Raw genomic sequence first — 16,801 nt, forward strand, 5'->3', positions numbered from 1 at the left:
CCCCACAGCCATCTAGCTTGTCTTTACATCTTTGTATTAACTACCCATGAGCTTGAGGCTTGCCCCAAACCCCTGGATTACTGAGTCTCAACTCCAGGCCCCAATCATTCTCCTTATCCACAGCATGGAAATCTGCTTCATCTGAAGATCCAACAGTGTTCCCTGACCCCACCTCCCCGGCCCCAACATGTTCACAAGCTCCCCTCTACAGAAGCATTTAGCATTTAAGGTAGTTAAAAGCTACTCTCCCTATGCCTAGTTTCCTAAGGCCCCTGGCCCAGGCTGCTGGTCCTCAGGTCCTCAGTTCCTGCTGCTGCTCTTTACCATTACCCTCCCCTGTCCTCTTTCGGGGTTGGCGGTGTCCAGCTCACCTCACAGCATGGTTCCTCTAATTGATGATGTCCCAAGGATGCCCAGTGTCATCTCAGTATGTTCAGCCTGGCAGCCCCAGGGTTACTGACCTCTCACTCTGACACTGTGTGGCCAGTGCTCAGGCCTTCTTCCATTTGTATAATTGATTTTTTGAGCCTAAATGTATGAGCTTATATTCAACTGGCTTGGCTCAGACTTAGAGCTACCTAAAATAATGATGATAGTTTACATTTAATTCTAATTCCCAAACCACCAGAGTGCTTTCACATGTCTATAATGGTACAGCCTGATTACCTTATTTACCATGTGCCTTGCTCTTCCTGACTCTTCATCACCTGGAAATGTGATTAGCAGGAAGGGCATCAATTGTCACACATAAACCTATTCAGGAGTGAGGAACAAGGGACCCAGCTCTGTAAAATGCCTTGTCTTACTGGCCATTCACACTGTATCCTAGAGATGAGGTAGGCAATAGACCACCCCATGAAATCTCCATGGATAAGCACACAGGAAAGCACAATAAAGAAAAAGAAAGCAACATGAGGGAAGAGAAAAAGCACCCAGCAGGGTGTGTTAAAGACAGCTGGCCAGAGAAGGGTTCTTGGAGCAGACCAGAGTGATAACAGGAAAGGAATGGACCCCTAGAGATCGTGTGGCACTGGAATTAATCAATTGACTTCCTGTCCTACCAAAGAGAGTTTCAAGCAGGTTTTGACTTTTGTTGATACTATCAACTAACTCAGAATTTTCTTTACACTGGTCAAGAGCCAATACAATGACTGACACACACAGCACCTTTAAAATGGTTGTTGAATGAGTAGAAATTGAGCATTGTGGTAAGGTGTTTCAGAGGCACTGCTGAAACCAAGGAGCAGACTGTCCCACCCATATTACCAGGGTTTGTGATGTTTGTCCTGTGACTCCTCTGTCCCTCTGGGCATTCCTCAGGGCATAATTAGATTCTGATCAATTGACCAGTTGTCAGCAGTCCATTTCGAGCTGCTTCAGGAACACAGGCTACAACTCCAGACTATTTAAATTAGTGTAGAGTCACAAATGTCCAGGTACACGTCTTCTCTTCTCACTGATCTTGGAATCTACACTTTGAGCAACACAGTTCACTTGGGATGGCTTGATTCTGAGGAACTCATCTTTGGATGTATGAATCACATGTTTCTTCCCACATTTCCAATTCCCCACTTACTAATCTGGAATCTTACCAAATTTATACGGAATGGATACCATTTAAAGTATTGTTTTAAAATAAAATGTTTATTTTATATGTACATGTGTTTCGCCTACATGTATGTCTGTGTACCACATGCATGGCTGGTGCCCATGGAGGCAGATGAGGGCACTGGATTCTCTGGAACTGGAGTTATAGATGGTTGGTAAACCATCACATGGGTGCTGGGAATTGGAACTGGGTCCCTTGCAAGACCAAGTGTTCTTAACTGCTAAGCCACCTCTCCAGCCCTACAAGAGATATTTCTGGGAGTTTGCATCTCTCTATTTCTATTTCCAACTCTTCTGAAGATTTGCAGTGCCTCCCTTAGATTATCCACTCATGCCATCCACAAATGCCTTTGCATTCTGATGTGTGATTTGTCTAAATCCAGGGGAAGAGATTTTTGCAATCATATTAAGGAATTAGTGACTAATGGAACAACTACCATGCAGTAGGAAATACTCGGGGTGGAGCAAATGGAAGAAATGGAGGTGGAACAGAGAAAGGACAGAAATAAATATGGTCCAATCCCTGTACTGAGGATAGGGAACTAGGCGTTGGAACATATGTGAAACACACGGGCAGAAACTGAGCAAAACCAGAGCCAGAGAAGGGGTATGACAGCAGCAGGGAGTGCTCAGGTGAAGCCGAGGTGGGAGCACAGTGAGAGCCTGAGCACAGATGGACAAACAGGTGGTGGTGTGCTGGGACCTAGGGAGCTGCATGTAGCTATCGGGTAATGCATTTGGTAGAGAGCTGCATGGGAAATTGATACCCAATGGTGGACAGCTGTGCTACAGAGCCAGGCCTTCAGGAACATCTACTGGCTAGCCAAGCCAGAGTCCGTCCCTGCAGGTCCTCAAGTAAGGATGACTCTGCCAGCTCTGTGTCTCAGTTTGTTTTGTTGAAATCTTCCAGGAGACAAGGCAGAGCCTAGTTCCTTATTTCAAGGCATTTTTTTTCCCTTGTAAAGAAACTTAGGCAAGTGTCCTCTGAGCAGATTTACCCTGGAGAGACTCAAGGTGATCATTTTAATGGAAATAGTTTCTGTTTCTAAAAATGCATAAAGTATTTAAAATCTCCCTTCTGCGATTATACCACCATACAATGCTCTCTGCAGTACTTGTGTCTCCGAGGGCCTGGAATGAGCTTTCATTCAGTCCTTGTCCAATGACTGCCCTTCCAAGTTGGTGAAAGATGGAAACAGAATCAGGAGAATAAAAATGCATTTTAATGTCCTAGAGATGAGCGCTCAGTGGTTAAGAGCACCTACTGCTCTATTGGGGAGGACCCAAGTCCTGATCCCAGCACCCACACTGGCCAGTTTACAAACACCTGTCATTCTGGCTCCAAATGATTTGAGGTCCTCTTCTGGTCTCCCTGGGTGCCTGCAATGCACACACTTTAAACGTGCATTTTGACTATGATTATTTGCAGCAGGGAATGCCATCATTGAGCTACATGTGTGTGGTTGCATAGATGGGTAACGATTTAGAATGAAAACTGGATGACAATGGAGGCTCTAAAGCAAATCTTCTGAGCTTACAAAACTACTCCTTAGCAAGGAAGAATATTTAGTGTACACTAGAATGGGAAAACACTAACTGGTATAGTTTTGGTTTTTGTTTTTGAGACAGGCTTTTCTTTGAAATGTTCAGGCTAGTCTTGAGAACCTACAACAGAGTAGTGTAGGGCCATTGAAAAAGCCTCTGCACAGAGACCCACATCTTCCTATGAAAATAGCCTGGCACTTTGTGGATTCCAAAGGAAGCACATTTGTTATATCTTTGTGTAAGTATATGTATAATGTGTGTATGTATGTATGCATATATGTATTATATGTTTGTATGTGTGTGTATGTGTATATGTGTGTGTTTGTATGTGAGTATATGTGTACATGTGTGCGTTGGGGTGTGTGTTTTCATACATATGTCAGAGGTCAGAGAGTAACCTCAGGTATTGGTCCTTGAGTTCCACCTTGCTTGAGACAGGATCTCTCTTTTGCTTCTGTATATACTGCATTATTTGCCCCTCAAGCTTACAGATGCTCCTGTCTCTGACTCCTATCTTGTAGATTGTAGACACATGCTACCATGTCAGGCTTTATGTGGGTTCTGGAGATCTGAACCTAGATCCTCGGGCTTATGAAGTAAGTAATTATCCCATTGATCCATCCCAGCCAAGGAGAAGAAATTAGGACATAAAACACTGTTTTCTTTCTATACATTGGTCCAATTATTCCCACTCCACCCCCATTCCCTATCTGTCCCATGGGGCAGGCATCACTTCAAAGCATTCAGAACAAAAGACTGCCTTGCTGGAGCAACAAGGCCCTCTCCTTGTTACACTCACTCTATCACCTAGAGACTCAACTACACAGAGAGTACAGTCCTGGGGCTGAGGGTGATCACTGGCAGTACAGAGAACATTATCCCCCGCATCTGCAGCACATCCTTTCACGAGGGAGGCAACATCGAGGCCACATATTTTATGTCAAATTCTCTCGAATCTGGAAGTCTTGGGACTGTAAAGGCCAGAATACTATAGAAAGACTGTGTTTCAGGAGTCTGAGATAGGATCACTTAGAAGGAGTGGTTAGTTCCCTGATTTGTAGGATATGGGTGACATTAGATAAATCTTAAAATGTAGTGAGACTTCTTGGGGACAATAGAGCCAGAACCGTTAGGAAAGTCAATAGAAAACAATCGACTTTGAGAAATGGCTGCTATTATTAGTTCTTTTACTGATTTTCAGTAACTGTAGGATTTAAATAATAGCCAGAAGCTATACACGGAAGGGTTGTAAATATACTATTACGAGCTGAGGCTTGGTCACATAGCTTAGATACTGACTTTAAAAGAAAGAACCCCCACCTGAGCAGGTTAAGGTGGTGAACTTGCCACTTGAACATTTATTTCATTGAGCAGGTGTCATTTGGATGGGGACGCTACCAGGGCAGAGTCAGAAAGGGCAGAGGAACAGGTAGTTTTCTCCAAGCTCTGTCTGTGTTCTTTACTACCTTGCTCTTCCACCTGATAGTTTCTTCTGGGTAGGATCGAGGGATGTGTCAGCAGTAACTTTGGGTTAAAAAGTCACCCTAGCCCGGCAGACTAATTCCTAAGAATTTATGACGTGAACTTTATGGTACCAGAGGAGCACCAGGATTCCCCCTATGGCAGATTTTACTTCTCTCTGGTTCTGCAAAGAACAAAGCTGGGTGTACAGAAGCAGCCATCACACTTACTGTCCTCCCACTGGACATAGGCTGACCCTGTCATACCACCTGGAGAATGCTCAATGGAAATAAGCTGAAGGAGTTCTAGGTTTCCTAACTCTTCTTCAAAAGAAGAGCCTCCTTTCAGATGTTAAGGAAGTAAATCACTATCGCTCGGAAGGAGAAACCACACCGGTACAGAACTGTGAACTTCTAAAGTGCCAACGGTGCTGATGAGCTATTATGCAAAGAAAATGCTGAAATCAGTTCAGGAAGTCAATTCAATGTTCTGCCAACCATCCATGGGGAGGCTGTCCCTAGGAGAAGAGAAACAAACCCTAAGAGTTCTCTGCAAACAAGAGGGTGAAAGATTCAAGCCATCTTCAGGAACAACCAAACACCAAGCTAAGTTTTGAAGGGGAGTTGGGGGAGGGGAATCAAACAGGCAATCCCTTGCTGCGTTCGCTCCCTTAGAAAGAGGCAAAACAAACAGAACCACTTAAACTTAAGATAACAATCAGAGCAACCTACATGCTTTCTATTTCTTCAAGGTATTAATTAATTCTGTGGTCTTACTTAGGGCATATTGTATTTTGCAGGACTGTGAAAGCACGCATCCTTCTGGTGATACTTTACAGTTTGGGATGTGTATGGATGGGTATGTTTCTAAGCTTATAGAAAGAACTTGCTATTATTAATTATTAGAATCCTTATTACAACAAATTAATTTGTTATAAGTTAAAAGGAAAGCCCTTTGCTTTAAACGAATATGATCAAAATCCTAAGACATTGAGCAACTTGCACCGTGTAGCCCTCAGCATTCACCCGTGCGTGCACACATACACATGCATACCCTTGGCAATGAATGAAGCAGTACTCAGCACATTTTCCCTTGGCATAGAACTACTGGTGCTGCCAATGCAAACCCAGACATTCTAAGTGACACTGTCTTGTGGCATTTCTGCTCTCCAAAGACATGGACCTTGCCGAGATCATCCTATCTACAGTCAGATATCCCTTAAGTAAAAGCATTGCTTTACAGAGAGGTTGAGACCCAATCACACTATCACTGTCACTGAGGTCCTCTTTGCCTGGACTTCAGGAGAACACTATTTATTGCATGGACCCAGACACTCACTCAGTGTCCAAATGGGAGCCCACCAGTTGGCCATACTTGCCTCTTTCTTTCAGCTTGCTCAGGTGTGCCCTTGCCTTGGGATGCAGGTGGATTTCCCACTGGCCAGAAATGCTTCAGCCGCCCCTAGTACAGTCCTTTGTCGCCAGATGCTGGAATTTCTGCCTGCTGCTCCCACCACTGGTGAGATCAAACTCTGAGCTACTGAAAAGCAGGTGAAGGGAGGGTAGAAAACATGGAGTGGATTCCTGGATTATTGGCAGCAGATCTGACAGAGGAGCTGCAGCCACAATGAAGTACCCAAGGAGACGCCTAATACATGGACTGGAGTTGTGTAAAATGATTGTATTTTGAATATAACATTACCTACTGCTTCCACACACTAGTGATGCACATAGCACAGTAGCGAGTGTGGCTCTTCTGGTGTTTGACCACCTGTTTTCATATATGCCTCTGATTCTGCAGTGCTTTAAGTAGGACTTGCAGGACCTGGGCTTTAGGGGAGAAACTTGGTACTCAGTTCAGCTTTCACTTCTATGGAGATAAAGTTCTAGTCTTGCTGAGGGTGGCATTAATAGTGGGCTCAGCAGGGAAAGGGAGGCTCTGCTGATTCTATAGGCAGAAAATGACATGCAGAAACTGCACCATGGGATGCTCCTGAGTGGGGGAAGAAAACACAGTGTTTGCTACTCTTGAACTTAGGGTGAGCTCTAGGTTCTCTCATTCTTAGAGCAGGGGTGTTTTGGAGGAGCATTAAAATATTTTGGTATCCTATAAAGCCAGGTCTTGTTTATTTAATTTAAATTTTAAATTTATTTTGAGACAGGATCTCACTATGTAGCTCTGGATGTCCTGGAACTCACTATGTAGATCAGACTGGCACCAAACTCACAGAGAAATCTGCCTGTCTCTATCTACTCACTGCTAGTCTGTTGCCTTCCTCTGGTACAGCAGCAGGGGCTATGTCTCCTGTATCTACTGCATTATTGGGGAAACATCAGAGTTTGGAAAGGGCAGTGGGTGATGTAGAGGGCGGGTGGGGGAAAGTTTTAGCTATGGTGAGCCTTTCACCAAGAACCCTGCCCTTCTGTCTTTCTTAAAGGAAGGACAGTGCTGGCTTCATGGGGATTCTGTAGTCACTGCCACGCACTGCTGTAAGGATTAGGACCCACAAAGTAATACAGTTTAAATAAGATTGCAAATGCTAGACACTCTCACAATGAGAAGCAACTCAGCCTGTCATAGCAGCTGTTCAAACACACAAGTACTGTAAAGACAATGTTCAGGCTAGGCTATGATATGCTATGTATAATACTTTGAAAAAGTCCAGCCTACAAGGTCAGTGTCTCTCAGGGTACCAAAGGAACTGGCGAGGACAGGGGTTGATTGCAAAGTTACAAGGGAAACTTTTTTTTTGTATTATTCTTTATATTGATTAGACTAGTGGCTGCCTGAATATATAGATTTTTCAAAATTCAGTAAAATTGCATTACAAAAGGTGTTTTTAGCCTATCAAATTAAAAGCTATGATAAAGCATACTAACAATGAGATTCATCATGTTTAAGAACTTTTTGTCCCTGAAACCAGTTGTTCCTTTTTCCATCACCTTAGAATGTTCTACAAACAGCATGAATATAGCTTGTTTCCCATCAGGAAACCATAGGCACGAGCCTAGAAAGTCATGAGAACATATGGGTGGGGAAGGCCAATGTTCAGCACAGACTTCAAGGTATGGGGCCAAGAGTGGTCTAGCAATACACTAAGCCCACACCTAGTTCAGTTTCCACATAGCAAGAGGTATTTCCATGCAGGAGATAAGCAAGATCAACAGAAGAGCTTAGGGAGATGGAGAAGCAGAAAAAGAAGTGTATGTAGATCTTGGACAGAGCAGCAGAGTGACACACCTGCTGATGTAAGAAGAATAAACCAAACAGAAATGGTTGCAGAAAGGAGCAAATGCCAGCATTCCTCATAAAGGTCTTTGAAAAATGGTTTAAGCTCCTTGTGTGTCTCTGTGTATGTATGTGTACTGTGCCCAAAGACTTCAGAAGAGGGTATCAGATTTCCTGGAGGTAGAGTTATAGGCAGCTGTGAAAGGACCAGAATGTCTACAAGGAGCTGAACTAGGTTCTTCTGCAGGAACATACGTGCTCTTAACCACTGAGCCATCTCTCCAGTCTGCCAAGTCTCTCTTCATTCAATGTCCAATATGTCCAGGGCTGGACTAGAGAATCTATTCTCTCATAGTATCTACAGCAGCTGTTCTCAACCCATGGGTTGTGACCCCTTTGGGGGGTCAAATGACCCTTTCACAGGAGTATCCTAAGATTATTGGTAAACACAGATATTTACAGTATGATTCATAGCAGTAAATATCAATACAGTCATGTAATAGCAAAAAATAATTTTTATGGTTAGGGTCATCACAATATGAGAAAATGTATTAAAGGGCCTTGGCTTTAGGAAGGTTGGGAACCACAGATCTATAGCTTCTCAAGGCCAGTTCTGGAGGTGTGGCTTTGGGGACTACCAAACCTAGAGCCACACACAGTTTCCTAGGATAGAAGAATTCTATAGGTGCAGAGGGAAGTGGCCTGATGCTCTGGAGACTGGCAGGTGCTCAGGGTAAAAGGAAGCCACTTAGATATGTGTGGCAAAGGCTTTCCCAGGGGCTGCGGTCAAACTCTTTAGACTTCAAGGGTTAGAGTAGAGGGAGAGTGTCTATCAGGAAGGAACCTAGATGGGCCTAGTGGCTCCTGAGGGGAAATGTCAAAGGGACTTCTGTGTTATTTACTGGATCTCTCTTGTACCTAATGCCTGGGTATCACATCCAAGCAGTCAGCGTTTCTTGAGTGGATGAATGAGAAATACTCCGCTAGACACTCACACAGTGTCTACTTCATTTGACTCTTACAGCCATTGTGGGAGAGAGATTGCTATTCTTTCTTCTTGGGGCATCCCTTGTACCCAGAGAAGTCAAACAATTGGCCCAGAGTGTCACAGTTAACAAATACAGCAAATGTGTCAGCAAAGGATGAGCAAGGGTAAACCTTGTAGGTTTCTCTTGTCAGGTTAATGACAAACCTGAGCATTTTACATTTGGAAACATAGGAAAGATTGATTTCCTAATGGAATGATGGAATTTTATGGTCAAGCCAATAATGTTTAAGCGTTCCTCAGGGACATGAATGGAACTGTTTTGCATACAGCATCTGTGACAATAAAGCCTTTAATGATAGCACCAAACTAGGGCATAGAAAACTTGCCCAAAGTTTCTTATCTTTGGGCTTCTTTAAATGAATTGAAACTTGCATTAGAATATGCTTAGTTCTGACTCTTATTTTCTTGCTTCTTCTCTCCTTTCCATCTTTCTTTACTTTTTTTCCTTGAGGTATGATGTTATGTAGCCTAGGCTTGTCTCCAACTTGCTGTATACTAGAGGGTGATCCTGAACTTCTGAACTTCCTGTCCTTTACCTCTCAAGTGCTGGGCTTACAGGCATACAAAGGGTGCTGGGTGTCAAACTTAGCATTTCATACACAGTAAGCAAGCACTTTATCAACTGAGTTATAGCCCCTGCTTTATCTTTTCTTTCTCAGTACTTGTACCGGCTAGTTTTGTGTTAACTTGACACAGCTGGAGTTATCACAGAGAAAGGAGCTTCAGTTGAGGAAATGCCTCCATGAGATCCAGCTGTAAGGCATTTTCTCAATTAGTGATCAAGGGGGAAGGGCCCATTGTGGGTGGGACCATCTCTGGGCTGGTAGTCTTGGGTTCTATAAGAGAGCAGGCTGAGCAAGCCAGGGGAAGCAAGCCAGTAAAGAACATCCCTCCATGGTCTCTGCATCAGCTCCTGCTTCCTGACCTGCTTGAGTTCCAGTCCTGATTTCCTTTGGTGATGAACAGCAGTATGGAAGTGTAAGCTGAATAAACCGTTTCCTCCCCAATTGCTTCTTGGTCATGATGTTTGTGCAGGAATAGAAACCCTGACTAAGACAGTACCTAACAGGAAGCGTGATGTAGACTCAATAGTACATGATGATTTCCCTTTGGGTAACTTTTCTAAAAAGTCACTGATGGTTTATTAATTTAAAAAGTCATGATACTCTAGTTTCTCCTTAGAGTATATAAGTTTTGCACCTTTTACTTTAAAAAAGAAGCTATCCCTACCACTTATTAATTAGAGGGCAGCCAGTCTCTGCCCTCTTGCAAGACTTCTGTTACCATTTGGAGTTTTCAACTCTTTTTGTTCCTGCGTATGAAACCGATTTAACTGCATCATATTGTTTCATTAACATCACCACTCTATTAAAGGCTGATGTTAAGCTATTATCCTCCATAGAATTACGTTTATATTTACTGACCTCTAATCTCAGATCTGTAACACAAGATAAAAGCAGAGACAGTTCTGACTCTGGATTGAAATTGACACTGATATTCTTTATATTTCTGAAAAATGGATGACCAGGAAAATCTAGTCTTATAATAAAAGGTAGATATTTAAACCAGGTGGTAGTGATGCCCATATACCCATTAGTGTGGGAGGACAGACATCAACGCCTGGGCAGAAGAGGGGTTGGTGGTAAGCAAGCAGCTGCCCAAGTCTTTTATTTCATCAGATGCACAAAAGATAGTTTCAAGTTAGGAGAAGCTGAACATTAATTTGTTAAAGTCATGAAAATAAAATAAAATTAAAAAAAAGAAAACATTGAAAGTTTCAGAAGAGGCTAAAAGTTAAGCCAATAAAAATCTAGACCGCTTAGCAAACAGTTTCTCACTGGGAAAAGGAGAGTTACCAGAGGGAAAGAACGGGCTAATTAAATGCATCAGCGGGTAGCTTTCTCTGCTTGCTTTGTGAAAAAGGTAACTAGCTGGGTCACAGGCAGAAGCCAGTCCCCCGACCTCCCAGTTCCTCTCTTCGGCCTCTTGACACTTAACTATAAGCTCAGTACACATATAACTGTAGTTAGTTTTGCTACTTCCTAGAGTCTGGGAGGTCTCTTGTCTCTGCTGGAAGGTGTATCAGAGTTGCTGTGTCAGTTGATCTGTTACCCAGCATAAAGGTGTGAATCATAATTGGCAGACTAGGGCTGCAGGAAGGCAGGAAACTCTCACTGAGGTCTGCCAGGTTTCCCACACTCAATTCTAAGAGTGGCAGGTTCTGCTTAATGCCTGATAGGCAAAGGTTCATGCTATTTCCCTTTGTTGATTGTAGGCTTTAGCTGAGACCATGTGGGATTAGAGCAGAGTAGCTTTTTCAGCCCTTTGCCATCCAACTGCACAGTGGGAGTCCTTTCCTTCTGGGATTTTCCCATGGGCTTTGCAGAGCCTTGTGCTGCTGTGTTAATTATATTTTCCCTTGGCTGGCGGAATACAAATCAGCTTAGTCATGCTTCTACATCATACAGACACAATGCAGCCAGGAGGGAATGTGGGCTATGTGCAGACACAAAGAGGAGGTGCCTGGTCCTGAGGCACCTTCTCCAGCTTTCAGTGGATCTGCTCCACGCAAGACAGGAGGATGATGCTACCATCTTCGAACACTGTCCTGAAGTTAAAATAAGAACCGCAGTCTCACCATATCAGCTTTCTCTGGCTGTGTCTTTCCAGAGACCTCCTCAAGTCTCCCCTGTAGTGAGAACTCTGGAATTTTGGTTTCTTTAAAAAAACACAGAAATCTTATAAGAATATGTTTTCATTTTAATCCCAGGAGTGCCCATATGGGGTGGCTTGCTGACTAGGATCTATCTCATGCTCCAGCAGAGGTTTTGCCACCTGCAGATAGTTTCTGCGACTGTGCGATGCTTGGGATTCTGGAAACTTTTTGGAGGTTTATACATGCGAGGGCCTGGAGAGGCAGGATTAGTTGTTGGTTGTTCAGGGGGGTTGGTTGCTCATGCTTAAAAAAGAAACAAAGAGAAAAAATAAGATTCAAGGATCTCTCTCCACTTTTCTTCTTTCTCTTGGGGAGGGGGAGAGGAATAAAGGATGGGAAAAGAAGAACCACAAAATAGCAAAGCTATACTCCCAAGTAACTGCTTCAGTCCCAGGCAGAGCCTTGCACATCTTCTTCTGACAGACAATACTTGCTACTTTCTTCCTCTGTGGAGATCTAGGTGCTGACAGTCCTTGTGGGCCTGGCAAAGATGTGCTGGCCCTGGAGCTCTGTGCTAATGTTGAGAATCAGAGCCTGGACAGTCCCTGCTGGCACAGCTCACGGCTCTTGCAGAAGCTGTCTGTAGAACTGCATGCTCAGCAGTATGAGCTGGCTCCTTAGGACATGGGATAGCCTTTATCTCTGACTTTCCTGGTGTTCAGCTGTCTCACCTAAGTCTACAATCACAAGCCTTGCTTGGGTAACTTGCAGCAAATCCTGATTGGGGCTCAAGGCTCATTTTCCTAATCCTTGTTTGTGAGGTTACCATGCTGAGCCCAATGTTCATGCCTAACATTAATGCTGTTTTTGTTTGTCTTTTAATTTTATTTCATGTGAATTGGTGTTTTGCCTGTATACATGGGTTTTGAGTCCCTTTGTACTAGAGTTACAGACAGTTACGAGGTTCCATGTGGGTGCTGGGAATTGAACCTGAGTACTCTGGAGCGTCCAGTGCTCTTAACCGCTAAGCCATCTCTGGTTTTCAATCTGGCCACTCTGGCCTCCCTTGCAATTCTTCCCAAGAAACCTTGGGACTCCTCATAGACATAGATCATGTGACCAGGATCTTCCATTTCCCAGACATATTGATCCTGAGTTAGGCCAGCATGATTAAATCAGAATTTCTGCTCAATAAGAACACTGACTCTGAGCATGGTACATAATTCTCTAGAGTGAGAATATGTAAAAACTTCAGAAAGTCATTGGAGCTTCTGTTCTGGCACCCATTACTGTAAAAAGCTCCCACATCCCAGCAAACAGTGGTTATGTACAGAAGAAGACAGAGCTGCTACCATCCTCAGAGATGGAGAAAACTGATGTTAGGAAATGTTCTAGAGCAGAAGCCAGGCCTTTAACACTGTTACTCACAAGAGCTGAGTTAGATTCTTGGGGGGCGCGGGGGGGGGGCGGGGGGATGTTCTCACTGCAGTGAGGGGTTTATATAGAATGGCCTCATAGGTCTGTCTCTCTCTGTTTACTACTGTGTATGGCTTCATCAGGAAGGACCATGGTTCTGGCTGCCATTCATGGCCCATATTCTTCACCTTATGTCCTAGGCTAGAAAATTAGGTAAGCATGGATTTCTTTGAATGTTTTATTTTTTGTTTGTTTGTTTTATTTTTGTTTGTTTTCTGTTTTTCTTCCGCCCCCCCCCCCCCAAACCCTGAGACTTGACTTCATGGCATCTCTTTCTGTTACAAGTAAATTGTATTTATGTTTGTTTGTTTTGTTTTGTTGTTTGCTTGCTTAGGCTAATAGATTTATATCTGTCTCCATATAAATCACATTCTTCCAGTTTGCTGAACTCAGGTGTTGTTGATTTGAAATTATGGAATGAAGTTTGAAATCTCTCCTGGTAAGAGATGCTCTTTATGAGGAATACACCACCCACCCCACACACTACCCCACATACCATCACACACACACACATACAGACACACACACAGAAACAAACACACATGCACACACACACACAGACACACACACGCACGCACACATACACATGCACACACATACATACACATACACACACATACACACACACATACACACACACGCACACCTGCCCCCCTCCCACCCCACAAATGAATACTGGTCTAGCAAAAAAAAAAAAAAAACCCAGTCTGGATAGGAATTAAGAGCTAAATGCTCACATTTTACCTATTACTTTGGATCTCCAAGCTTCAGCCTCTTTTGAGCTGTTATAAAGAATTTGAAACAAAGATCTGTTTCATTTCTACACTGTGACTCTTCTTGAGGTTAGAGGATGAGTAAACCCAGATCCTCCAGCTTCGTGCTGTCTAAAGATTTCGTGGTGTTCAGATTTCAAGGTCCCTCTCTCCTCCCACTCTATACTTGTTACTCCAAAGTAAACAGCATGGACTGACAATTAGAAAGCAACACCAAACACCTGGAGATGTGCAGATACATGGTTAACCAAACTAACCACGGGATGCCACATAGCCGTGAAAACGTCTAACAAACATTTCCCAATGCTGTGTACAGGATGAGCAAGGAGACACAGTCCATGCCTTCTAGGCCTTAGTGAACATTACATTACACTGCTGTATGCATCATCCTGTTTAATTTTCTCAATGGTCTCACCAGGCAAGTTGATGATTGTTTCTCATGCTATGGATGAGGACGCCCAGGGACACAAAGTCAATAGGTGGCAGAGCAGGAATGTCCACCCAGGATTATCTGGCTCTTACAAACACACGATGTTTCTTCAACTCTTTCAGCCATTTCATTAAAGCATTTAAAGGGACATATTAAGCACAAGTAATTACAAGCACCACTTTACAGAAGTACCCTTAGGAGGTCTTCTGATCTTATTTCATATTTGATGTAGGCCTCAGTTCTTTTTACTTTTTTTTCTTTCTGAAGATTTGTAGTAAAACAATTTCAACAAATCCTCCCTGTTTCTGGTAATGAGTCCTAATGCATCTTTGGAAGGGGATCAGCAGTCTGAGAGGCAGACCAATCGATGGCTTGGCTTAGTTTGAAACAGCATGAATAATGTTGCTTCTATCTTCTGCTGGGGAACACATCTGAATGTTTGGTTGACAATAATGTGTGAGACTTTCCTTATTTTGCAGGGATAAATAGTTTGTTTTAGTATGTACAACACAGCACTGCATTTTGCTTCTAGTTAAGGAGCATTTTAAATATAATACCAAGCATGGACTTAGTGGGAACTCAGGATGGCCTCAGTCGCCAGTGGAGTTTTTATAGAAACGTGTGTATTTCTCTAACCATCCAGAAGCCCACATTCTGGGCAAAGCAAATAACTCTCTTCTCTCTGAACAGCCTGTTCCAAATCATGTTCCCTTTCACTGTGAGCAAAGCCTCAATTACATCCTTTTATCCGGAGTATGAGCTATGAATGTAGGGCACAGGAAAGCCAGAATTTTGTGTCAGAAGCAAATACTACTTATAAGCTATATGTATAAAAATACACCCACTGTATCTAGTGCTATGCTATAGTTACTCAGTTTAAAAATAACCATAATAACTAAGAATTTGACCATAATAATTAAGAATTGAGCTAAGTGTCTATGTAATAGTATGACAGTTAATGTTGATTGTCAATTTGGCAGACTCTGGAATCACCTTAGAGAAGAGCCTCTGGAGGATTCTCTTGGTTGTGTTAATTGTGATGGGAAGACCCTACACTGTGGCTGGTACCCTTTCCTGTACTGTCCAGATGAACTGTAAAAGGGGACTGAGGAAGCTGAGCAGAACTAACTGTGACCCAGAATAAATCCTTCCTCTCTCTTTGTTGATTTTTACTTGAATATTTTATCTCAGTAGCAGACAAAGAAACCAAGACAATTGTTCCCTCTCCCACCCTGCTTTAGTCTGTCTTTATTTAATCAGCGAAACCACACTCCTTTTGTACACACGTGTTAAGGCGTAAAGGCTTGGATTTGATACAACCATTACAGCCCGCCCACCTCTCACTCTCCCATGCTCTCTTCACCACACAGCATTGGGGGTGGATGTAGGTTTGTGGCCACTCCAGGCTTTTTAAGTGGTTGCTAGAGATTTAAACTCAAGCTCTCACGCTTGAACAACAAGTGCTTTTATCTACTGATCCATCTCCCCAGCTCCTTGACCTGTCTGAAAATTCTCTTTTAGGACTCATTGGTGGCCTGTATGTCCTGGATTTCCAACTCTTGAATACTAGGGCCATTATTTTCTTTCTGCTTTGGTTCTTGTCTATCAAGTAAGTAGCTGGCTCCCATACATATTCCTAGTCAGTGTCACATAGCACATCCACTAGAGGTCCAAAGCAAGTGATCATAGGATCTTGGGGAAGAATCTCCAATTCTGAGCCAAAGCAACAACAACAACAACAACAACAACAACAGCAACAACAACAACAATAAAGTTATTAACTATCTTTGCTATTTCATTATGAGATGGAAAGCTGACCAACACAGACAGTAGAAGCCCAAAGTGATTAACACAAAATGTTTTACTCAGGTTAGGTGCCATTTGCCAAACAAAAGCAAACACAGCGAGAATCTAGCTTAATGCCAGTTCCAAGAGATGCATAGGCTTCTTTAAGGCTTGGATTAGTGGTAACCCTTGGGACTCAGAAGTTAAACATTCATTTACAGCATGCTTCTTTTTTCTGTTTGTAGGGATGTGATTTGACAGGCTCTGGAACAATGGGGCAATTTATTACAGGGATTTGCTAAACAAGACATGTTAAATATTACTTTATAGTTTTATTCTCTAATTACATGTGATAATAGGAATCAACTCAGTGAGGATGTTCAGAGTGGAGCATGCCAAGAGGAGGTTACAGGCACACATTGGCAAAACTCAGGGAGAAATCATCACACTTTTAAGTGGAATTCTGATGTGCTAAAATGACTCTCTATGGATTTTGACAGGCAGCAGTCAATAGACTGTTTCCTGTTGGATTGCTAATTAAAACAAGGCAGAGAGTAAGCAGCAACAAGGTGTCTGTGAGGACAGTCACATGCAAGCTAGCCCTGCTGTCCATGGGACCACAGCAGCCCAGAGACATCCAACCATTTGACATGGTGACATTGTGTTGTGGTTTATAGATGTGTTGGGCTACTTTCAGAGCTGTCCTGTTTAAGCACACCTGCAAGAAGGAGGGAAGTTCTGAGATCATAGTATTTTCTGTGACAATGGTTCCTTCACCTAACACAAGCAGG

At 43.0% G+C, this 16,801-nt stretch overlaps 1 protein-coding gene across 4 annotated transcripts in view; it reads right to left on the minus strand.

Annotated features, from left to right (window-relative positions):
* Window positions 1-16,801, minus strand: part of Cntnap2 (contactin associated protein 2) — a 2,252,040-nt gene that overhangs the window by 51,997 nt on the left and 2,183,242 nt on the right. Inside the window, exon 1 of one of the 4 annotated variants that reach the window (XM_029478370.2) lies at window positions 5,993-6,126. The exons of the other annotated variants lie outside the window; for them this stretch is intronic. The gene's annotated coding sequence lies outside the window, so the exon portion shown is untranslated. Of the gene's footprint in view, window positions 1-5,992; window positions 6,127-16,801 lie in introns of those variants that run through there. 4 annotated transcript variants of the gene reach the window in all.

Source organism: Mus caroli, unplaced genomic scaffold (genome assembly GCF_978045245.1).
Source record: "Mus caroli unplaced genomic scaffold, Mus_caroli_1 scaffold_7, whole genome shotgun sequence".
Classification (NCBI taxonomy): Eukaryota; Metazoa; Chordata; class Mammalia; order Rodentia; family Muridae; genus Mus; species Mus caroli.